The sequence below is a fragment of the Pongo abelii genome, chromosome 15 (genome assembly GCF_028885655.2).
Source record: "Pongo abelii isolate AG06213 chromosome 15, NHGRI_mPonAbe1-v2.0_pri, whole genome shotgun sequence".
NCBI lineage: Eukaryota > Metazoa > Chordata > Mammalia > Primates > Hominidae > Pongo > Pongo abelii.
This window is the reverse complement of record NC_072000.2, coordinates 94,808,940-94,833,347: the sequence shown is the minus strand read 5'-3', so window position 1 is coordinate 94,833,347 and position 24,408 is coordinate 94,808,940. Positions and strand designations below refer to the sequence as shown.

At 46.5% G+C, this 24,408-nt stretch overlaps 1 long non-coding RNA gene across 1 annotated transcript; it reads left to right on the top strand.

Moving 5' to 3' along the window:
• Positions 1-14,517: 14,517 nt before the first annotated feature.
• LOC112128833 (uncharacterized) lies at positions 14,518-22,984 on the top strand. The gene is made up of 4 exons (XR_008513164.2): positions 14,518-18,248; positions 18,441-18,593; positions 19,271-21,306; positions 22,403-22,984. It is a non-coding gene; the product is annotated as an uncharacterized LOC112128833 (long non-coding RNA).
• Positions 22,985-24,408: the final 1,424 nt, after the last annotated feature.

Here is a 24,408-nt window from a genome sequence, read left to right as displayed (position 1 = left end):
TGAGTTTTTTCCCAAAATGGGGTCTGTGATGTCTCCTGTTTTTCCCAAGGAGTCTCCGACTGTTGGAGTGCGAATATCCACTTTTCATTAAGCTGACTTTTCACCATAGTGCATAGTGTTCTTTTTAAAAAGTCCTTTTAAATTTCTTATTGCCCGGCATTAGCCAGGCCAAAAAGCCAATATTTCTGTGCTCAGAGAAAGAAAAATTCAAGATGATTTGTGGAGGGGAAGAGAATAACCAAATGATCAAGGTTACGCAGATATCAAACCAGAAAGAACTCATTCTCTAAGCCAGGATTGAACATGAGCCACCATTGTAAAATGGCAAAGCCTTAACTCCTGAGTTACGACATTGGGCAGTTTCCATTGCTCTCCCCAGAAGGAGTCTAGAACAGCCAGTTTTGAGCTTTCAAAGACTTTTAACTACTCAAGATAATTTTTGGAGCTGTGAACCCCAAAATTCCTGTCCCTGGATGGCAGAGACCAGGAGGAAGTACCACCACATGTTTACAAGGTCAAGCTCCCAAGGACATTTTTCCACATGTGGTCTCTGGCAGGATAGTTGACCTGAGTAACAGAAAAGATAGGAAAGGGAAATGAGAGAGAAAAAAGCATTGTCTGCAGCAGGATGGGGAAGGCCAAGAGCTCAGGAAGGCCAGAGAAAGACCCACCCATTGCAGCAACACTGAAAAGTTCAGGCAGCTGCTTGTCAGTTGCAAAAGGATCTTTTCCAGCAGTCTCATCAGCTCTCAAGTTTCCCTCTTTTGGGGAGAAAAAGCTCCCCATATCCCATGATCCTGTACATGCCTAAACCTGTCACCCATAGCTGTCAGCAAAGAGTGCAAGGCAGATTAATCCAAAGAGAATAGTGGTTAACATCCCATAGTGCCAGATCCATTTTTAGGCAAGAGGAACTTTGAATTTGAAATGTCAGTATAACTCAGGATTTATTTTATCAGTATAACTCAGGATTTATTTTCCTCTTTCTAAACCATATATATATATATGTATGCAGTATATATATATATATATATATATATACTGCATTGTGTATATATATACTGCATTGTGTACTGAATAGCCTTAGAAGTGATAATACCCCAGTAGCAATAAACATATTTAGCATCTTGACTGTGATCTCTAAGTACCATTTCCCACTAGAAGAATCCAGAGTTCCTTGAGAAGTGGCGGATTCTAGGGCTGGAGCACCTTTTGATATGGTGCCTTCATGTACACAGCACCACCTGTGACTCCATTATTCCCCGGAATACTACACCAGAATCTACTTAAGTCTTTAGATCAACCTCCAGTTTACAGGAAAATGGAGGAGAGAGAAATATGCTGAACACCAAATCCAGACTGTGGGAACTTGCACAGTGTGAATGAACAAGTTTCTTTAACAAATAAATGGCATTTTCAGAAGAAGCGGCAAGTGATACAAATTGAGAGAGTCTTAAGGGACATGTCAACCAAAAGCAGTGTGTAGACCTTGTTTAAATTCTAATTCAAACAAACAACTGTAAAAAGGCTTGAGACAATTGGGGGAAATTGAACATATTAGATGGTATCAAGTGATTAAATGTCAATATCAGGGGTGATGATAGTGTTATGGTTATATTAGTTACTAACAGATGAAGCAATATGACAGAATGTTAAAACTAAATAATGAGTGTGTGGGAGTTCTTTAGACTACTCTCTCTCTAATGTGTGCTTGGACATTTTCATAACAAAAATATATTTTTTAAAAAAAGGCCTTGTTAGAGGCAGAACTGCAGTTCTTCAGAGACCAGCCCTCTCCTTTGGGCAGGGAGCAGCCACAAGTTCAGGTCCATTCAGGTAGCTGGGGATTTGGTCCCTGTGGACTCAAACCACTGCTTATGATGAATGAAAAAGGGACTTGTTCCCACTTTTGCTATAGCCTCATGGTGGAAGGGAGAAACCTTCCCACTCATTGACTTTGTTGGGCTTGCCCAAGTGACATTGGCATATTAGTGGCCAGGAAGTGAGCAGAGGCTTAAAATGTGCTTGCCTAGTGCAAAAGAACTGAAATCATAACAGTCTCTCATACCACAGCACAATCAAATTAGGACTCAGGATTAAGAAACTCACTCAAAACCACACAACTACATGGAAATTGAACAACCTGCTTCTGAATGACTTGCAGGTAAATAATGAAATTAAAGCAGAAATCAAGAAGTTCTTTGAAAGTAATGAGAACAAAGAGACAATGTACCAGAATCTCTGGGATGCAGGTAAAGCAGTGTTAAGAGGGAAATTTATAGCACTAAATGCCCACATCAAAAAGCTAGAAAGAGGCCACATGCGGTGGCTCACACCTATAACTCCAGCACTTTGGGAGGCCAAGGTGGGCAGATTGCCTGAGCTCTGGAGTTTGAGACCAGCTTGGCAACATGACAAAACCCTGTCTCTACAAAAAATACAAAAAAAAATAGCTGGGCATGGTGGCACATGCCTGTAGTTCTAGCTACTTGGGGGGCTGAAGTGGGAGGATTGCTTAAGCCTGGGAAGTTGAGGTTGCAGTGAGCTGAGATTGCACCACTGCACTCCAGCCTGGGTGACAGAGAGAAACCCTGTGTCCAAAAGAAAAAAAAAAGGCTAGAAAGATCTGAAATCAACAACCTATCATCACGAATAAAAGAATTAGAGAACCAAGAAAAAACAAACCCCAAAGCTAGCAGAAGACAAGGAATAACCCAGATTAGAGTGGAACTGAAGGAGATAGAAACACAAAAACCTCTTAAAAAAATCAACGAATCCAGGAGCTGTTTTTTTTTTTTTTTAAATTAACAAAATAGATAGACTGCTAGCTAGACTAATAAAGAAGAAAAGGGAAAAGAACCAAACAGATACAATCAGAAATGATAAGGGGGATATCACCACTGACCCCACAGAAATACAAACAACCATCAGAGAATACTATGAACACCTCTCTGCACATAAACTAGAAAATCTAGAAGAAATTGATAAATTCATGGACACATACACACTCCAAAGACTGAACCAGGAAGAAATTGAATCCCTGAATAGACCAATAACAAGTTCTGAAATTGAAGCAGTAATAAACAGCCTACCAACCAAGAAAAAGCCCAGGACCAGATGGATTTACAGCTGAATTCTACCAGAGGTACAAAGAAAGTCTGGTACCATTTTTACTGAAACTATTCCAAACAATGGAAAAGGAAGGACTCCTCTGTAGCTCATTTTATGAGGCCAGCATCATCCTGATACCAAAACACAGCAGAGATACAACAGAAAAAGAAAACTTCAGGCCAATATCCATGATGAACATCAATGCAAAAATCCTCAATAAAATACTGGCAAACTGAGTCCAGCAGCATATCAAAAAATCTCATCCACCAAGATCAAATTGGCTTCCTCCTCAGGTTACAAGTTTGGTTCAACATATGCAAATAAATAAATATAATTAATCACATAAACAGAACTAAAGACAAAACCACATGATTACCTCAATAGACACAGAAAAGTCCTTTGATAAAATTCAACATCCCTTTATGTTAAAAACGCTCAATAAACTAGATATTGAAGGAACATATCTCAAAATTATAAGAGCCATATATGACAAACCCACAGACAATATCTTACTGAATGGGCAAAAGCTGAAAGCATTCCCCTTGAAAACCGGCACAAGACGAGGATTCCCTCTCTCACCATTCCTATTCAACATAGTATTGGAAGTTCTGGCCAGGGAAATCAGGCAAGAGAAATAAATAAAGGTACTCAAACAGGAAAAGAGGAAGTCAAATTATCTTTGTTTGCAGATGACATGATCTTATATCTAGAAAACCCCATTGTCTCAGCCAAAAAACTTCTTAAGCTGACAAGCAACTTCAGCAAAGTGTCAGGATACAAAATCAATGTGTAAAAATGGCTAGCATTCCTATACACCAACAACAGGCAAGCAGAGAGGCAAATTATGAATGAACTGCCATTCACAATTGCTACAAAGAGAATCAAATACCTAGAAATACAGCTAATGAGGGAAATGAAGGGTCTTTTCAAGGAGAACTACAAACCACTGCTCAAGGAAGTCAGAGAGGACACAAAAATAGGAAAACATTCCATGCTCATGGATAGGAAGAATCAACATCATGAAAATAACCATAGTGCTGAAAGTAATTTGTAGATTCAATGCTATTCCCATTAAACTACCATTGACATTCTTCACAAAATTAGAAGAAGCTATTTTAAAATTCATATGGAACCAAAAAATAGCCTGAATAGCCAAGACAATCCTAAGCAAAAAAAGAACGAAGCTGGAGGCATCACACTACCAGACTTCAAACTATACTGCAAGGCTACAGTAACCAAAACAGCATGGTACTGGTACAAAAACAGACACATAGACCAACAGAACAGAATAGAGAACTCAGAAATAAGACCACACACCTACAACCATCTGATCTTCAACAAACCTGACAAAAACAAGCAATAAGGAAAGGATTCCCTATGTAATAAATAGTGCTGGGAAATTTGGCTAGCCATATGCAGAAAATTGAAACGGGACCCCTTCCTTTCATCTTATACAAAAATTAACTCAAGATGGGTTAATTAAAAACTTATATGTAAAACCTGAAACTATAAAAACCCTAGAAGAAAATCTAGGCAATACCATTCAGGACATAGGTACAAAGATTTCATGACAAAAGTGCTAAAAGCAATTGCAACAAAAGCAAACATTGACAAATGTGATCTAATTAAACTAAAGAGCTTCTGCACAGCAAAAGAAACTGTCATCAGAGTGAACAGGCAACCTACAGAATGGGAGAAAATTTTTGCAATCTATCCATCTGACAAAGGTCTAATATCCAGAATCTACAACAAACAAACAAATTTACAAGAAAAAAACAAACAACCCCATTAAAAAGTGGGGAAATGACATGAACAGACATTTTGCAAAAGAAGACATTCATGTGGCCAATAAACATATGAAGAAAAGCTCAACGTCACTGATCATTAGAGAAATGAAATCAAAAGCACAATAAGATATCATCTCACACCAGTCGGAATGGTGACTATTAAAAAGTCAAGAGACAACAGATGCTGGTGAGGTTGCAGAGAAAAAGGAACGCTTTTACGCTGTTAGTGGGAGTATAAATTAGTTCAACCATTGTGGAAGACAGTGTGGTAAATTCTCAAAGATCCAGAAGCAGAAATACCATTTGACCCAGCAATCCCATCACTGGGTATATACCCAAAGGAATAGAAATCATTCTACTACAAAGATAGATGCACGCATATGTTCACTGCAGCAGTATTCACAATAGCAAAGGTATGGAATCCACCCAAATGCCCATCATGATAGACCGGATAAAGAAAATGTAGTACCATGGAATACTATGCAGCCATAAAAAGGAACGAGATCATGTCCTTTGCAGGGACATGGATGGAGCTGGAAGCCATTATCCTCAGCACACTAACACAGGAAGAGAAAACCAAATACTGCATGTTCTCACTTATAAGGGGGAGCTGAACAATGAGAACACATGGATGCACTGGGGAGTTACTCCACCATTAACTATCAGTACGGGCTTTAGTCTCTCTGAGACTTGGCACTTCCCCTATTAAATCTCTCTGCTTAAAATGCTTATTTGGGAGATACAAGTCCAGCTGGTCCCACTAATCACATGATTGCTCCAGCGGATGATCACTCAAGCATCCAAGCTCACCTAAGACCTAGGCCTGTTACCTTGTAAATGATCCACCAAGCCACCGCAAAGTGGGAATTGTTTGAAGGAGTCGTTAAGCCCTTTGGAGCATTTGTTTATTTAATCTGTTAAAATCAAGCTTAGAATTTGTACCATGTGTAATGCTAAACATGGATCACTTGTTTGGAACTTAACACTGCACATAAAAGTGCTTCTGAGAATTGTTTGTGTCCCTGAGCATGTATTTATTTAATCAAATAATTTTCTGTGGATATTTAAAAATGTTTGATTACCCAAGGGTTTAATCTGTGTGAAAATGGTTGAATCACATGTAACAACCCCTGAAACCCATAGAAGTTATGCTAATAAACATGAGAAGGACAAAGAAATAGTCTGTAATTGGGGGCCTGTGCACCCCAGGGGCAGGAAGATACTATTAGAATTTTTATTCATATCTTTGTGTAAAAATGAGGAAAGAAATTAGGATTTATTCATATTTAATTTACAAATTGATATTGAGGTAATCCTGGGTCAGGTGGCCATAGTGTGAAGGGGTTAATGAGCTTCCCTCATTAGTGCTGTAAGGCAGTTCAAGTTTGTCCAGGAAACTGGGTTTGCAAAGTATCTACTCTTCATTAAATCAGCCCTCACCTACTGGATAGATGACTTAAAAGGACTCCTGCAAAGGACCTACGAAGTGAAGACAGTACTAGTTACTTAAGCACAGGAGAAAAAAAAATAAAGCAAATGACAGAATATGAAATAAAACCGGTGACAAATCTGCAGCAATTTCCTGCCCTCGAATTTGAGATTCTCAAGGGGACTATTTGAAATGTGGATTTATTTCCATCATTGCACTAAATGCATGCCAAGCCTTGAGATATTAATTTCTGACAGTGGTGCTTGTATATAATTTGCAGGCATTCCATATATATATTGGAGGAAAACATGCTCCAAAATGTTTACTGATGGAATGTATGATGAAAAAGTTTGGAGACTACTTTATGATGATCAAGGCAGGCATACAACAACCAAAAAAGAGAGAATGGTTGGAAATGAGAAAACCCAGGAGAGGCAGCTTAGCTGAGGGTGATGGCACAGGCTCAGGAGCTAGGGATCCTGGGTTTGAATCCCACCTCCTCACTTCCTGGCAGGTTTACTTCATCTCTCTGTGCTTCAGCTTTCCATAAAATATGGATAATGATTATACTTACTTCATACGACCATTACGAGGACTAGATAAATAAACACCTAGAACGGCATTCAGCTCATAGCAAATGCTCCCTAAGAGTTTGTTACATAAGTTGCAAAATCCCATAGGATCTCATCAAGTGGAAATACTGGCTATGAATAAACAACACACCAGAGTATAACCTAGCGTAGGAAGTATGCGTCATAAATGTGAGCTACTGAGAGCAAGTCAAACACATCACATGCATGGTGGATGAGTGGCAAATGCTAGGCTGGGTACAGCTACTGGAATTCTAGCCCTTGCTCATTCTTCTCCTGTGGGATGTACAAGACCTCATCAACTCCATCAAGCCCGACACTGGCTCCTGGGATGACAGAGGTGAATCAAATTCAGATGCTGCTGGAGCCCCGAGCCTGATGGTGGAGGCAATAATAATGTCAGTAGACATGAAGACCCCATAAGACAGTGGCGGGGACAGGGGAGGGTCTGGCCTTGGATAGGCCTTTTCTCTATTTGTCTGCTTCCCTCTGGCTTGGATAGCTCTTTTCCTGAGCCAGTCTCCCTCTCTCTCCCCTGCTGGAGCTCAGGACATCTGCCCCCTTAGCAATCGGGGTCCCCAAGGAGGAGCTCTGACCTCAGCTATAGAGGTTACCAGATGGGGTAGCTACTCCACAAAAGCCCACCTAGCATAAGGCGAAGGGGGTCGGATATGGTTTGGCTGTGTTTTCACTCAAATCTCGTTCTGAGTTGTAGCTCCCATAATCCCCATGTATCGTGGGAGGGACCCAGTGGGAGGTAATTGAATCACAGGGGCGGTTACCCCCATGCTGTTGTTCTCGTGATAGTGAGTTCTCATGAGATGTGATGGTTTTATAAGGGGCTTTTCCCCCTTCTGCTGGGCACTTCTGCTTGATGCCACCATGTGAAGAAGGACGTGTTTGCTTCCCCTTCTGCCATAACTGTAAGTTTCCTGAGGCCTCTCTAGGCATGCGGAACTGTGGCTCAATTAAACCTCTTTCCTTTATAAATTACCTAGTCTCGGGTATGTCTTTATTAGCAGCGTGAGAACAGACTAATACAGGATCTGTCCTCAGGAGCAAGGGACACAGGGAACATGGAGTCCTCATACACCTGCCTGGGCTTTCCAATGGGAGGATCTATTATCTATCCAAGCAGTGTGGGCTAGAAGTCAATTTGTTTCACAGGAGCCCAGAGGGCTGGGTGCCTTGTTCTGTCCATCAAAATAATAACTAAGCAATGAGTAAATAACAGAACGAAATCGATCTTGCAAAAGACAAGTCATTACATGTCCCGTGGGCCAGGACCATGAGAGTCAGATGCCGGAACGGGAATGACGGCCTGATGAGGACTGAAATCCTAAGCAGCTGGGAGTGAGCACGGAGGTTGTGAATGAACAGGGCAGGGGCCACGCTGCTCTTCCTGCCTCTCGCCCTGGGGGTGGCTGCTTTCCCACACCCTACTCAGGTATGACTACATCCTCAGCCTCACTACTTCCCTCCACCCCTCCTTCCCTCCTTCCTGAACTGCAGGCCTCCAGGTCTCCTCTTCCCATCTCAGTGGCATTGAATGCCAGGCCAGGGATGGGAGAGATTGACCAAGTCCTTTCTACACCACTGGTGGTCAGTGGGCCAGCAGCACTGTCATCACCTGGGAGCTTGTGAGAAATGCAGACACACCAGCCCCACCCCAGACCTACTGCACCAGAAATGACTCTTAGACGAGGCCCAGGGGACTTGTATGCACATCAAGGCCAGGGAAGCACTCAGAGTGGTTTTCAACCATGGCTGCATATTAGAATTGCCTGGGAGCAATTGAGTCAGGATCACTGGGGGTGGTTCTTGGCCATCAGTATTAATTGCAAGGTTCCCAGGGTCCAAAACCACTGACTGGACAAATGCTCTCCTCTCACAGAGAGGTGAGGCACTGATCAGGCTCTAAAGTTAGCCAGGGGCAGAGCAGGCCATGGAATCTAGGCCCCCCTCCTCCTGATACGCCAGTGTGAGGGCTCAGCCCTGCTTCTGGGTCCCATAGTAATGGGTAAGATCTCTCCTGATCTAAAATTGCTCCTGGTCTGGGGAGGGGGATACGCAAGTAAAGAGCCAACAATGAGGCTGTGTGGGAAGGGCTTCCATCTGCAGGAAAACTCCAACCCCAGCAGCACAGAGGAGGGAGGGATGGACCTGGCTGGGGAAGCCAAGAAGGGAGGCACAGGGTGGCGGCTTCTGAGCCTCGTCTTGAGGAACTGAGAATTTGGCAAATGCAAGAAGAGAAGAACATTCTAGAAAGAAAGAACAGCATTGCAAAGGCCTAGATTCACAACTGGGCTCTTTGTGAGGATGGCAGAAGCTCAGAGACACTGCAGCCTAGCACATTTGGTGCACACAGGGTGGTGAGAGATGAGGAGGGAGACGTGGTTGGGGCCAAATGGCATCAGCCTAGGATGCCAAGGAGGGGAGTCTGCACTTGATCCTGAGGCTACGTATGGGTGTTGGTAAGAAGGTGCAGGGACAGGACCACACTTGACTTTCATTAAGATCTCTGGCAGCATAGCAGGAAGTGGATGGAAGGGGAGAAGCTGAGGGAAAGGAGGATGCAGGAGACAGGAAACGGTGTGACCTGGAACAGGGTTAAAGGAATGGTGAGGAGGAGGCCAAGACAGGAGGCATTGCAGAGGGAAAAGTCATGGAGGAATGCAGGGGGTGGGGCCCATCGGGCTCCTAGTTCCAGCAGGGATCTCAGTGTGAGTCCAGTTTCTCAACCACTCTCGGTGCTTTAGGCTCCTCATCCTAAAATGGGACTCACAGGAATACCTCCACCTAGGGTGGTGTTGTGAGGATTAAATACATTAACCCAGTGGCTCACATCTGTAACCCTAGTGTTTTAGGAGGCTGAGGAGGGAGGATCTCTTGAGGCCAGGAGTTTGAGGCCAGCGTGGGCAACATAGGGAGATCCCATCTCTACAAAAAAACATTTTTTTTAATTAGCCAGGGGTGGTGGCACACACCTGTAGTCCCAGCTACTTGGGATGCTGAGATGGGAAGATGGTTTGAACCTGGGAGTTCGAGACTGCAGTGAGCTATGATCACCCCAGCCTGGGTGACAGTGAAACCCTGTCTCAAAATAAATAAATAAATAAATAAATAAGGTGGCGCTCTTAGAATGTTGCCTGGTAGATCATAAGCGCTCAGTAAGTGTTGTCTTGCAGCAGAGATGAGCATTGGAACATTGAGCACTCACATGCCTGTTCCTTAGTGTAAATGGTGGCTGAGAAGTGCCTGGCTAATTAGGGACTCTATTTCCCAGCCACCCTGGCCTTGCCATGGGGCTACATGACAGTCCTGACCATAGAATGGGAGCGGATGGGATGTGCATCATGACCCGACTTTGCCCAGAAAATCTCCCTTTGAATGCTCCACACTCTTTCTTCCTCTTCCTACCACCAGATTGTCAAAGCCCAGAGTGACTCTGGGGGGGTCAACACAATGAAAGAACACTGCTTCCTCCCCTCCGTAATGTCACCCTGAATTCATTCACCTGTCATTGATTTGGCACAAAAGAATCAGCTGCTCCACAGAAATTAATGATCCAATAAAGTAAAACATTTCTGAAGAACTAGGTTGGAGTCCCATCTTTGATTTTAATGGAGTGACCTTGAACAAGCCACTCAACCTTTCTGAGCCTTATCAGGAAAATGGGCACAAACTGCCTCTCAGGTCTGTCAAGAAAATTAGACTAAAGTGTATGTCTGTCATCTCAGCACTTTGGGATCCTACCAAGGTGGGAAGATCACTTGAGCTCAGGAGTTCAAGACCAGCCTGAGCAATATGACAAGATCTTGTCTCTAAAAATATATAAAACAGGCTGGGCACAGTGGCCCATGTCTGTAATCCCAGCACTTTGGGAGGCCAAGGCGGGCGAATCACTTAAGGTCAGGAGTTCTAGACCAGCCTGGCCAACATGGTGAAACCCTGTCTCTGCTAAAAATACAAAAAAAAAAAAAAAAAAAGAAAGAAAAAGAAAAAAAATTAGCCTGGCATGGTGGTAGGCCCCTGTAGTTCCAGCTACTCAGGAGGCTGAGGCAGGAGAATCACTTGAACCTGGGAAGCGAAGGTTGCAGTGAGCCGAGATTGTGCCAACTGCACTCCAGGCTGAGAAGCAGAGAGATTCTGTCTCGAAATAAATAAATAAATAAATATAAAATAAAAAGTATATGCGTATTCCTTTCTTGCTCTAAGAAGATGCAGGGGAAAAAAAGAAAAGAAAAGAAAGTGTATGTGTAAAAGTTCCTTTGTAAACTTAGGTAAGGATAATTGACTTTCCTTTAAGATATAGTGTTCTTTAAAATGTGCCTCATTCAAACAATAGATCCAAGAGATCATTTTAAATGCAGATGGCCCAGAATTGCCCTAAATATGATTGGATGATTCTCTTTGGGCTTACGGAGATTTGGGGGTGCTGCTTGCCCCTTCATGAAATGGCCTCATATTGCTGTATGATTGGTCTCTGGTGTGTTTCTGACTTGTTTATCTTAAGGCTATGATAAGAGACAGTCTCTGTCTCTCTCTCTCTCTCTCTCTCTGTGTGTGTGTGTGTGTGTGTGTGTGTGTGTGTGTGTGTGTGTATCTGTCTGTCTGTCTCTCTCCATCTCTCCTTTGGGCCTGTGTGACAGATCAACATCCAGCTGTGGTTGAGAAGATCCAGCCTCAGGAAGCTACCAGGGTTGCCTGGAAGTTCCTTGCCCTGCTTTGCCCCTGAGTACCTGGTGTACTAGTCTCCTCCAAAACTCAGCTCAAGGTGGCTTCCTTGAGCCCTGTCATTCCCACCTTCCCAGACACCTTACCTTTTGCCTTCCATCAGAGCACTTAGCACATCACTGTCCACATTTTTTGGTCATTTCCACTGCTAAGTTTCAGCAGCTTGCAGGTAGGAGGCAGGTCACCTTCATCTTCAACCTGGACTTAGCACGATACTTGGCATCTAGTGGACACTCGGAAAATTTTGCTAACTGAATGACTCTATATCCCATTTGGGATAGTGATGGGGATTATATCACCTCTCACTGAAAAAAATCCATGTCTCAGCTGGGCACAGTGGCTCACGCCTGTAATCCCAGCACTTTGGGAGGCTGAGGCGGGTGGATCATGAGCTCTGCAGTTTGAGACTATCCTGGCCAACATGGTGAAACCCCGTCTCTACTAAAAATGCAAAAAATGATCTGGGCATGGTGGCACATGCCTGTAGTCCCAGTTACTTGGAAGGATGAGGCAGGTGAATCGCTTGAACCCGGGAGGCAGAGGTTGCAGTGAGCCCAGATCGCGCCACTGCACTCCAGCCTGACAGAGCAAGACTCTGTCTCAAAAAAAAACAAGCATGTCTCTTCATTTTCGAGTCATACTTAGTCTGAACTATTCCCTTCGTTTCAATTATATTAGCTAATTACCTCAGTGCTTATGCTTTTTCTTGGACATTTTCCACCAAAGATAGAGTTGGTTTCCATAAATAATTTCGGTGCACCCTGCATATCCCATTTAGAAGATAGCGAGAGCCTCCTAATACTTCTGAGCAGGCTGGAACTGCTAAGAAAGAGAAAGTACCAACTCTGAGGGGCTTCTTAACAAGACAGGTGGCGGGGCGCAGTGGCTCATGCCTGTAATCTCAGCACTTTGGGAGGCCGAGGTGGGCGGATCACTTGAGGCCTGGAGATCAAGACCAGCCTGGCCAACATGGCGAAACCCCATCTCTACTAAAAATAGAAAAATTAGCTGGGCATGATGGCACATGCCTGTAATCCCAGCTACTCGGGAGGCTGAGGCACGAGAATCGCTTGAACCCAGGAGGTGGAGGTTACAGTGAGCCGAGATCACACCACTGCACTCCAATCTGGGTGACAGAGTGAGACTCTGTCTCAAAAAAAAAAAAAAAAAAAAAAAAAAAAGACAGGTGCCAGGGAGGAGGGACACCGCCTGTGCCAGGCTGTCATTTCCAAGGATGGCTGCAGCAGTTCCATCCACGAGCTTTGCTGTGATGTGACCTTGACACTCCTCCCATTGGGAGATGGCACCTATGCCTGCTCCCTGTTGAATCTGGGTGGACTTATGATTTCTTTGACTAATAGGAATGGCGTGTTACACTGCAGTGCTAACTGAAATACCGCCTGGCACTGCAAAGCCGAGATTCCTCACTCCCAGGGGTCATCTGCTCTCTCAGTCACCCAAAAGCCCACAAATACTCCTTATTGCCTCAAATCCTCACAGGCTTCCACAATCTGGTTTATTTGACCTCTTTGGTGTTATTTCCAATGATATCTTCCAGCCCCTCTTATAATCTACACACACTCACATACATTACACTCAAGAAAACCTTCCCATCAAGTCAGGTTGATTTCCAGTTCTCATTGTACATCAACTCATGGAGCTCCATTCACCCTCTAAACCTTTACTCAGGCTGTACTCAAGGCCTGAATGGCCTTCTTCTTGGTTTTTTTTTTTAGCTATTCCCAAATATTATGGATTGTATTAGTAAAGGTTAGGCAGGGCTAGTATTCAGCTGGTTTTCAGCTGTTTTGCATTGCTATGACTAAGCTGGTCGTTAAAATACTTAAATATTTTCATACTGGTTGGTAAATATCTGTGGTTCTAAGCCTTCTGCTACCCTAAACCCTTCCTCATCAGTGCCCGTGCCATTCTGGTTGTTAAATATTTTCAATACCGTCCCTGAAAGTAAGCTTGGCTGCATTTAACAGCAAAAAGGGGGACTTCAACAAGATAGCTTACTTCTCTCATACCCACATGAAGTAAGGAGATAGGGACATTATAGTGACTCCATATTGTCATCAGAAACCCAGGCTCCCATCATGCTCCATCATTCCTGGTGCGTATTTTTATATGCAAGGTCTTGTTAAGAAACCCTTAACTCACTCCCCAGCATGGATGCTGGGGCTCAAGCCATCACATCAGGATTCCAGACCAGCAGTAGAAAGAAATGGGACAAAGGGATTCTCTTTCCCACTCAACCAGTTCCTTTAAAGCAGCCTTTCCAATAGTTCCACATAACACTTGTGCATCCATTTCCTCGGCCAGAAGTTAATCACGTGGCCATATCTAGCAGCAAGGGAGGCTAGGAAATGTAGTCTCAACTTTGTTATTAAAGGAAATGGGGAGAGTCAGTAATGGGGGACATCTAGCAGTTTCTGAGACTTATCCTTCAAGGTCTAGTGCAAGACTTCCCTGTGACACCAGTCCTGGAGGATATCTTACATCATACATCATTCAGAATCACAGTTTACTATATATTCATTGTTAAACACTCATAGTTTTATATAACAATAATAATACAAAAAGTAGCTGCCATTTATTGAGGCTTACAATGTGCCAGATCCTATTAAGTAGTTTATCTGCCTTATCTTATTTAATCCTCACAAAGTCACAATGAAGTAGCTATTAACTGTCATTATCCCCACTTTGCAAGTAAGGAAACAGGCCCAAGTGGTGGTTAAATGCTTGTCTAAAGCTATAAAAGGTGGAGCTGGGATTTGATTGCTGAGCTGTTAAGACAAAAACCATGTCAGCTACAGCACCCAGCACAGCGTTCAGCAAAGAGAAGACATTAAAAACAAATAAAACCTTGTTAGTTTTATTGTCGGATCAAGTAATTAACTCAGCATCCAGATAAAAACAGGAAATAGACAAGGGACTTAACAGAATGACCTGGGCCTCCTCCAGGTACAGGAAACCACAAGTCTAAGCTTGCAGCTACAGCTCCAAAAGTTGGGAGATTTGCAGAGGCCACACAATGAAATAGGGTTGATGTCCAGGTCTTCTCACTGCTGGGATCCCAGTCCAGGACCTGCCTCTACCCCACTGTGGGGTCTTCTAGCCCATGTTCTGCAGGGATCGTTTATGCTCCAGGAATGACCCTGGGTGCTGCTTTCTGCAAGCAAGAAGAATTTCCATTCGATGCCTGGTCTACTGCTTGTTTGGATTCCTTTAACTTTTTATTGTTCCTTATTGAGCAACTAAGACGTTAATGAAGCCATCTTCTGCAGTTCCAACATACTCAGGCATGTTGCTCAGCGTTTGCTGACAGCGACCAGTAAATTGTTATTATTATCATCATTATTTCTATTACTATTATTATTAGCTGAACAGAAATAATTCATGCAAGTTACAGCTGCCTCTGACAGTCGTTTTTGGCTTTTTTAATGACAGCCCTACAGATGTTAGTGCGAGTCTTGGGTACCTCTTTCCTGGGCAGAGCCTCCTGCAAAAGCAGGTTTGCCCTTCACTTTTGCTTGAAAAGAATGTTTTATTGTGAAAAAATTTCCAGCATACACCAAAGGATTGCTTTGCACCACATTAAATCATTTTGAAAGTCAAAAATGGTCAAATAATCGCAAGTTTGTAAGACTCAAATTAATAGTGTAGTATCATGACCCCCATGAACCCATCATCACCCAGCTACCACAGTGATGAATCAGCTCAGGGCAAATCTTGTTTCATCTAAACTTTTACTTCCTTCTTCTCTTTGCAATGAATTATTTTAAAGCACATCCCAGACATCTTTTTTATTATTATTATTATTATTTGAGACAGAGTCTTGCTCTGTCACCCAGGCTGGAGTGCAGTGGCGCGATCTCCACTCACTGCAACTTCCTCCATCTGGATTCAAGCAGTTCTCATGCCTCAGCCTCCCGAGCAGCTGGGAACAGGCTCCATCTGGGTTCAAGCAATTCTCATGCCTCAGCCTCCCGAGTAGCTGGGACTACAGGAGTGTGCTCCCATGCCCGGCTAATTTTTGTATTTTTGGTAGAGACGAGGTTTTGCCATGTTGGCCAAGCTGGTCTTTAACTCCTGGCCTCAGGTGATCTGCCTGCCTCAGCCTGCCAAAGTGCTGGGATTACAAGCGTGAGCCACTGTGCCTGGCCTCATTAATTCATCAATAAATATTTCTGCATGAATCCCTCAACAATTAGGACTCTTTTAAAGCATAATCCCAAATACAATTTTCACATTGCTCAAAAATTAAAAATAATTCCTTGATGTTAAGTGTCCAGTGTTCAAATTTCCCCAATTGTCTCATGAATACTTCTCATTTGTATTGTCACTGTAGTGTAGTTTGTTCGCAAGAATCAGAATCCAAAGTCCATATGTTGTAATTGGCTGATATTTCTCTTAAGCTTCTGTTAATCTATAAATTCTCCTTATGTTTTGTTTTTTTTCTTTTATTCCTTTTCCTTCCACTTTGTTGATGAAACCTGTAACTTTTTTCCTGAGATGAAATCTGGCCGCCTCCCTGTGGTGAAGTTTAAACCCCTTGACATATTAACATGCCCCCAGTTCTCTAATTCCTATAGCTGGGAGTTACCTCTAGAGGCTTGATCCGATTCAGGTTTGATTTTTCAGCTGGTGTTGTGGTCTTCCGTCAGAAGGAACATCATATCCGGCCATGTATCTTTTTATGATGTTAGTTATCATTGGTGGATCACTGCCTGGATTCATTGTCCTCTAAATGGTATAAACTGGCCACAGTGATGGACAAGTGGCATATTCAGTTAAGGGACTCACTTTGCCCTCCCTCCTTACCCATCCCCGGCAGTATTGTGGGCGAAGCTTGACCTACTCTGTGATGGGGTTGGAGGCAACACTTCCTGCCCACTTCTCCCCTCTTCCTCCCCACCCCCACATCCGTGTGGGAAAGCTTATCATTAAGGGAAGGCTGGCAAATTAGAAAGAGCCTTGAGTCTGGGCCTAGCCCTGCAGATGCCAGCCTCAGAGGTTGCTAGGATACGCCGGTCCCAGAGCCTCCTCAGAGCTGCATCCTTCTGGAGCAGCTCAGGGACACTGATGGGCTGCCTGTGCGGTGGGGAGGTGGGAGGAGGAGTGGCACCCCACAGACAGGCCTGCAAAGAAGGGGTTGGTCCGCACTCCTCCCGGAGCTCCATGGGGCAGGGAAATGTCACCCCAGAAGCACCTGTATACAAGCATCAATTCAGACCGCCCACAGTGAAGGCCACTCTGAATTGTAAAAGTTCCCCAGTCTTATTCTTCACTGTACTTGCATTTCTTCTGCAACATGTCCTTCTATATATAATTCAGAAAATATAACCTGAATGGACGAATGCCAGCCCTCTCCCCAGCCCCTGTCTGCCTGGTAAACTTCTGGTTCACCATAAGGCTCAGCAACGAGCTGTATCCTCATCCTCAACGCAGCCTTCAGGACTCCCTCCCTGTGCTCCAGATGCCACATGCTGACCTCTGCTCACCCTCACAGCAGCGTTGCAAGTGCGTGTTTCCCCACTGGGTCTTGTTCTCCTCTGCCACTCCCAGCGCTTAGCACAACGCCTTGCATAGGTCAGCTTGAATGCATAAGTGAAAGTGCCCTGCTTGCATACCTCTGGAGACAGGGAGCTCACTATCACAAGACAGCTCATTCTGACAACTTCAAAGTTCTTCCTTAAACACAGCTGAAATCTACCTGTCAGAAACTTCTACCTGGGAACCTTAGGGAGGCTGCCAGTGCCACACCGAACAAGCCAGCAGCCTCTTTCACAAGACCACTCTTCAGAGTTGAATCTCTCTCCATTGTCCTCTGCAGCACCCACCAAAAGATAGTGGGATATGGGTCAGACATTCACATTCTAAGTCACCAAGCTTGGCTCCCAGGAAGCCTCTCTAAGGTTAGAGGTTCTGGTCCTACTACGCCCTCAGATACCTGCACCCTCACCCTGGTCCCACTGGGACATCACCCCAATGGCCCAAAACTGTAGGGCACAAGTCTCAATGCCAGAGAACCCAGGTGGAGGGTAGAGGGTGGGCCTTGCAGGCTCCCTGGGTGTGAGAGTATCAGTCGCCACCCTTTCCTGATGCAGATTAGGGGATGCCAAGTCCTAAAGAGGAGGCAGTTTTCTCAAAAATCACCCGGGGAATCTGTGCCGATCTCAAACTAGAGCTGCGAGAGGGAGAGACGCAGGCAAGGAAGAGGAGGTAGCAATGCGCTAGGATCAAATTCCACAGTCGACCTCACATAAGCCAGCTCACTGTGATTTACACGCCACCGTCCTTGGGGTGGCAGAAGAGCTGAAATCCTTTCTGACATCTCAGGACCAAACTTGTCAAATCTCAGCAACAGCTTTTCCCCATCAGCACCCAGGCTCTCTGAAGACTCTTCCTCGGAATAGCCTGGAGCTGCCGAGCCAGCCAGGGACGGCTCCCGCCAGACTACACGCCAGGCTGAGAGCTCAAACGAGTCACAATGGGGAGGCTAGTGACCCCCATCCATTCCCGTGACATCGTTTGAAGGGATCTGGAGCCAGCCGCCTGGGTTCGAATCCTGACTGTCCCCCTCACCAGGTCCGTGGCCTTGGCCGTCACTCAACCTGGCCCAGCCTCAGAGTCAGTGCTTGTCTCTGAACAATTAGAGCTGCATGGGGGGCTAATATTTAGGACACGAATAAAATGATGTATAAGGCTTAGCCCAGTGTGTGCTCTTTAGAAAACATCAGTTAACATTAACCATCATTCCATATGTTCACTTCCTGCCAGACTCTGGGGAGGAAAGGGAGCCCATGGCAGACCAGACCCCTGGCCGGCCAGGGTCCCCGGGCCTACGAGGAGGACGTTCATGGGCGAGTGTATGGTGGTGGATGAACTGCGGCAGAACCCGAGATTGGCAGCTGGAACCCTCTCCTCTTGCAGGTGAGGAAGATGACGCCTGGCAACACCATGCCTCACCCCTAGTTAGTGGCTCAGCCCAGACCTCGGGCTCCCTCCTAGCCCAGGACTCTGCCCGACAGTGGCCTCCTCGGCAAAGCTGGCACCAGGGTGCAGAAGCCTGGGGAGCAGAGAGGCCCATTGTTAAGGCTGGGAGGCGGAGTCAGGAAGCCTAGGATGTCAACCAATGGGAGACCACGGTGATGATGTAATGCTCGGCCTTCACCTTCATTGGCTGCCGGTCCTGCCACTCCAGACCCTGCTCTGGGGCCGTGCCTTTCGCCGCAGGTTTTCCCGCAGAGAGGGTCATTGGTCTGGGAAGGAGATTGGAGAGTGGGGGTTGGGGGCTGAGGACTGAGCCGGGAGCTGTCGTCCCTCCCTGAGCCTACCAGGGAACTGACTGCTGCCTTTACTAAACTCAAAGCTCCTGGGGGAGCCCGGGGAGCGAGTTCTAAACACCCCACCTCCTGCGGCAGCGCCGCGCCTGGCGTCTGCGGGGATGCAAATCTCAGGAGTGTTAGGAGGAGACACAGGCACCAGCCCCGCTAGCCTGGGAGGCAGCTTGGTACCCAGGAGGGAGGAGGGCGGGGGCCTGGGTCAGCAGAACTAAAGCGTGCAGCTCTGTACTTACGATCTCCTCTAAACATCTGTGATGATTACAGGTCTGGGTGAAAAGCGTGGGACCCTCAGCCCAGAGCCTCACAAGACTTGGATTTGCTTTGGAAACCACTGTGCTTTTCAACAAGATCGTTCAAATGGCCTGAGTGGAGACAGGGAGCTGGGGAGTTGGGGATGGAAGCCGTTTTTAAGCCTGGAGGAATCCAAACCACACACAGTAGTCCAAGGCCCTGCCCCGCCCCCGTCCACCACCACACTCCCCCCGCCCCCCGCCATGACGTCCATGACTGTATCCTCATTTCACAGATGAGGAGACAGGCACAGAGCAGCAGGCATGGCCATGTGGCCAGTCACGCAGTGGAGGGAGGCCCGGGGGCAGGAGAGGGGCGCCTAAGGCCACACAGCAGGGCTGCGCCAGTGCGCATGGCTGAGAGGCAGGTTCCAGGAGTTTCTGGGAGTTTTTGCTCAACATCAAGAAACTTCCACCAGGATCCACGGGGGGAAGTGGAAGCAGCCTTGTGATAGGAGTTTCAAAGGCCTGGGCGCTGGCAAATAGGAAAAAACAGGCTGAGAAAACATATCAGGCAGGCCTGCTTGTGAGGGAACCTGGCAGACATCCAACCAGCAGTCTGGTGGCCAATCCGGTACATCAGACATGCGCTTAATCCATCATTCCGCAGCGGGCAGGTCACTGGCCACACAGGCTTCAGGCATCCTGGCTTGAGGGAACTTGGGCTTGCCATCAGGCCCGTATGAATCAGAAATTCTGGGCTGCTCATCCCCCACCAGGCACCCCCACACTGTCCCTCCTCTGCATGTTTGCCTCTCCATTCTCTCCACCTTCACTGTCTCGGTTACCTATGGTCACAGAGATACTCAATAAACCACCAAGTGCAGTGGCTTAAGAGCATGCTCTTCCTTCAGCAGGGCAGTTCTGACCTTGGCTGATCTCACCCATGTGTCTGCATCTGTGGTGAGCTGGCAGATTGGGGTGTAGATTGGGCTCTCCCATTTGTCCAGGTCCTCAGCTGGGACACCTGGGCTGGCTTGGCTCTGTTCTGTGTGGCCTCTCATACTCCAAGAGGCTAGCCCAGGCTTAAGTACACTGAGGTGGCAGTTGCAGCCTGCAAGGCCTCTCGTGGCTTAGGCTCAGGACTGGCATATCATCACTTCTGCTGCACTTCTCCCTGCTAAAGCAAGTATTGAGGCCACCCAAGATCCAGAAGGTGGACAGGAGCAGCAGAGCCTCACTACAAAGGGCACAGATGCACAGAGGCCCTTCTCTGGATCCACAAATGCAGCCAGTGTACAGCAAACACCATCTCCGCCCCTCTTCTCTCCACCTGTTGGCATACTTACGTTCTTCAAGGCCCACCTCAAGTCTAGCTCTTTGTGAAGGTTTACCTAAATATTCCACCCTACACCCACCGTAGACTAAATGAATAGCAGGATACTATCTGGGGCGCTGGGTCCCAAAAGGAGGTGCCTAAAAGAGAAACAGGATGTGACTGGCCCTGTGGGCTCCGGCTGGGGAACTCTGCAGCTGGGACAGGAACCCAGAGACACCAGGGCCCACCCCTGCCCAGGCCTTGGGGGAGCCCCTTCTGAGGACGAGAACCAAGCTCTGAAGTCCCATGCTGCAGGCAAAGGCAGGGACTTCCACCCATCCTCCTGCCATCTACCAAGTATCCACTGAGGGCCTACGGGTTGCTCCTGGCTCTGTGCTAGGCACTTCCACGCATCATCTCATCAAACCCTCCCAACAACTTACAAGGTGATTATTGCTTTCCTCCCCATTTTGCAGATGAGGAAGCCAAGGAAATCAAGGGTGTTTGAGTGACCGACGGAAAGTCACACAGCTAGGAAGTAAAGGAGCCAGGATACAGGCCCAGAGCCCTGGTTTTATCTGAAACCAAAACCAGAAGTTCCTCTTCCAGCTGCCACCACCTCTCTGAGTATCAGCCCTGCTAATGACAATGGTAACATCAGCTCCACGGCATGGTTCTAAGCACTGTACATTAATGCGATCAATAAAAGCATCTTGCCTTAATTAATTTACTCCTCTCAATAACCCTTTGAGGTAGGTACAATCTTTACTGCCATTTGACAGATGAGGCACAGGGAGGTTAAGGGATTTGCCTAAGGTCACACCACTGGGAAGTGACAGAGGCAGGCTTTGAATCTTCACACACTTGCTACCACACACTCACCATTTTTGTAGTCAGGATTTCATAGGCTCAGGGTCCGAGGGGACCGGGGCATGCCAGGGGGGTGGGAAGGTAGGATGCAGAGCCGAAATAGGAGACACTGGAGCTGGGACAGGAGCCCAGAGAGAAGATGAGCAGCAGAGCATGGTCTCCGGCAGCCTGCGTCCCTCCTTTCCAAGTCACGATGCCAACCAGAAGCCCTGATCGAGGGTGGTGCTGGAGAGGCTCTGGGAGGAGACCGGGATGGTGGCGCATATGGCCGTGCCACCCTAGACCTCCCTCCAGGGAGGGTCCTGATGTCCTGGCTTGGCTTTTCTACAGAAGCATCAGCTGGGAACAAGTAAGGGGCAGGGAGGGAAGCGAGAGGAGACGGAACTGCAGACTGGGCAGACTGGGTTCCCCATTAGCCAGGCCATATGTCCAAATGTGGACACATAAGTGCTAGCAGGCACCAAGCCTGGCGAGCCCAGCTGCAGAACAGCATGGGGAGAGCTCACCGTGGGAAGCATGGCAGTGGGCTACAGAAAACAGGGAGGCTGCTGTGTACCCTGCCTGAGGCTGACATCTGCTGTCAACCACCCTCTCTTCTAGCCACCCTGGGAGGCAGGGGCAATGGAGGCTCAGAGAAATTCATCGATTTGCCTGAGTTCACAGAGAGACTAATTGGGGAGGGCAGGATTTGAACCCAGGCCTGCCTAATTCCAAAGCAGGTCCTTAGCCAATGCCCCAGGCCCCTGGCCAGTTTGTAGGGTTAGAGGGAGTGCCCCCTTGGGCCTCAGTGATAGTGGCTGGGTTGGCTGACACCCCACCCAGCCTACCAGAGGGGCACAAAATAACCTAGGCCCTGAGTGAGTGGGCAAGGCCTGGGCTCACATTCCAAGATAGGCTGTCAGAGGGCATGAGACAATATCACAGGGCTTAAGCATAAGGATCATGACCTCTAGTTAATGGAACACTTTTCTGTGCCAGGCACCAGCTAATGCAGTACATCTGTGAGCCGTCGCTTGCTCCTCACAGCAGGACCATGGGATTGATGCCGTCATTACCATCCTCCCCATGTTATAGATGAGGACATTGAAGAGAGGTGACATCTAAATGCAACCTGGTATCCTGGATTAGATCCCAGAACAGAAAAAGGACATTGGTGGAAAAACTGGAGACATCTGGCTAAAGTCTGGAGTGGAGTTAATAGCAATGTACCAATGTTAATTTTTTAGTTTTGATGAATGCACTAGGTAATGTCAGACGCCAACATTAGGTGACACTGGGCAAACAGTATACGGGAACTCTTGCTGCAACTCTTTTGTAGATCTAAAATTCTCTCAAAATAAAATGTTTAAAAACAAAAGAGGTTAAGTGACTTGCCTGAGGTCACGCAGCTGGTGGGTGCCACAGTGAGGATTTGGTCCCAGGTCGTCTGGTTGCAGAGCCCAAGCTGTGACCACCATACTCTGCCAACTCAGGGCGCCACTCTGTCACCTGCCCCTCCCTAGGAGGCTTTCACCCAGGGCTGCAGGTGCCCCTGGGCATTGTGTCAGAGGGTGGACAAGCCTATGCCCAGCGCCATGGCAGGAGGTACCAGGGCAGAGCTCCCCACAACGCAGTATTGGAGGGAGAAGCACACATACCTGGGTCTGTGCTCAGTCCCAGCCCTGCCCCATCCTAGCCCCAGGACCTTGGATGAGCAAATTCTTCTTTCAGATGTCTTCAATTATCCAAATCCTGACTGTCTTCCGACGCCCGATCCAACTCCCATTCTCTCCCTCTTGCCATTCCTTCTCCTTGGGCATCTTCTTTGCATGTGGAAAAAGTGGGGTTCCAGACTGGATATTTCCAGTCCACCCTACCCCCTACAACCAGCCAGCTGTGTTCCTTGATGTCCTTGGCATTGTTCACTGTCAAAAATAAGAGCTGGCCAGGCACAGTGGCTCACACCTGTAATTCCAGCACTTTGGGAGGCCGAGGTGGGTGGATCATTTGAGGTCAGGAGTTCGAGCCCAGCCTGACCAACATGGTGAAATCTCATTTCTACTAAAAATACAAAAATTAGCCAGGCATAGTGGTGCACACCTGTAGTCCCAGCTACTTGGGAAGCTGAGGCAGGAGAATCGCTTGAACCTGGGAGGCAGAGACTGCAGTGAGCCGAGATCGTGCCATTGCACTCCAGTCTGGGCAACAGAGTGAGACTCTGTCTCAAAAAAAAAAAAAAGAAAAAAATAAGAGCTTCCTCTGAGAGGTGCCAGACAAGGCCCCTGTTCTGCAGGGTCTTCCTCCCAGCTGTGAGGCTCTGATAACTCCCACACTTCCCTTTGTTCTCTGATGTAAGGGTGGCTGCTGCTTCCTGCAGGTTCCACCTCTTTGTTATCCTGGTGTCTCTGTCTCACCTTTTCAGTTCTCCAAAACAGAGGGAATGGCATCAGGGAGAAAAGGGGACTTGGACTGGGCAAGTGTTTAATTGTTATATTGAATACTGTAAGTTTCTTAAATTATATTGGAAAAACAAAACCAACAAGTGCTGTGTGACCCATAGTTTGACCTGAAGAATGGGGCCACTTATTCCCAAGAAACCCCATTAACTACAGTGCCTGTGCAACCTCTCTGGCATAGCTTTGGGAGGTAGACCAGCCTGTACTTGAATCCAAACTCTACCACTTATTCGCTACATGACCTTGGCCTTGTTTCTTAACCTCTCTGAGCCTTAGGGCTTTTTTTTTTTTTTTTCATCTGTAAAATGGAAATAATCATACCCGCTTCTTAAGGCTGTTGCAAGAATTCAACGAGATAATATATACGTGGCACTTCTCACAGAGCCCAACAATGAGAGTTCAATAAGTGGTAGCTTTTGTTATTATTATAGTGATCAGTGTTGGAGAGATTCTTACGCGACAAAGGAAGGAGTTCATTTCATCTTTGTGTGTGGCTAGCAGCCTCACGTGGAGAAAAATTCCACTTGGTGTCTAAATCAGTTAGAACTG